The sequence below is a fragment of the Octopus bimaculoides genome, chromosome 1, assembly GCF_001194135.2.
Source record: "Octopus bimaculoides isolate UCB-OBI-ISO-001 chromosome 1, ASM119413v2, whole genome shotgun sequence".
NCBI lineage: Eukaryota > Metazoa > Mollusca > Cephalopoda > Octopoda > Octopodidae > Octopus > Octopus bimaculoides.
Genome location: NC_068981.1, coordinates 100,900,656 through 100,901,999, shown reverse-complemented (window position 1 = coordinate 100,901,999; position 1,344 = coordinate 100,900,656).

Below are 1,344 nucleotides of genomic sequence, written 5' to 3'. Positions count from 1 at the left end.
CCTCTATTTACATAATATCGAGGTCTCTTCCTTTCTTTTGTTGTCTCAGCTCTAGCGCGCTAATATTCAATATTCAATATAAATTCAGACAGACAACCTAACAAACAGACAGACTTTCGTTTGTGCGTACGTGTGCCCGTGTGTGATCGTTAGAGTACTGTGCTCGTGATTATAAAGACATGCATTCGATTCCTGAGCCAGGTAGTGCGGTTTTGCTTTGAGCATCGTACATCGTTTCACACTGTTCCATCTACTCAACCCAAGCGTTGGTGCAGCCGTCACTCGCACCAGCAGTTATATCGTGGGTGTTCCTCTAGTTTAAGTGAAGGAGTGCTGAAAGGAGGCAACTAAAACCATTATCAAAAGCATGGTACATGTTACCAAACCCGCTGTCAGGTGATGACTATGGTTTCGTTTTTTTTTGGGGGGGGGTGTTTTTTTTTTGCATACAACATGTATTTTACAATACAAAACAGGGAAGGATTTGCCAAACACATGAACATTTGTTATACATATTCACACACACACACATACACACACATCACATCACATCACAGGGGCGCATGCAAGCCACAGGCTACACACACAAGCAAACTACATAAACTATTTTCTCTCACACACACATGCACACATACATATACACACAAATTACACAGAGTACTCTCTCTCTCTCTCTCTCTCTCTCTCTCTCTCTCTCTCTCTCTCTCTCTCTCTCTCTCTCTCTCTCTCTCTCTCTCTCTCTCTCTCTCTCTCTCTCTCTCATACACACACGCACATCACGCGAGTGCATGCGAAGCACAGACTACATACACATCCACACTCACACAAGCTGCTTTGACTACACACCCACACATACATGCACACACAGAGCTCAGAGTACACTCTTACATATGTGCGCGTACACACATACACACACACACACACTTGTACACGTGCGCGTGCGTCCACACAGATGAGCTGAAGTCAATAAAACGTACCTGTAAAAGTTTGTGTCGCTGTATTGAATGAATAATTACATTGTTGAACCTGGTTACGACAACCGATCAGCAAGAAGGAAGAGTGGCGCTGAGAAAAAGACCCAGCAACAGCAGGAAACGCTTACAATGATGGTGGTGGTGGTGGTGGCCGTCGTCGTCGTCGTCGTCGTGGGGTGGTGGGTGCGGTGACGGTGGAGTGCAGATGAGGGAAGGAAGTGTATTCATTTAGTTAATAGTGATCTCTTGTTGATAGAGCTTGTGTGGAGGTGCAATGGCCCAGTGGTTAGGGCAGCGAACTCGCGGTCATAGGATCGCGGTTTCGATTCCCAGACTGGACATTGTGAGTGTTTATTGAGCGAAAACACAT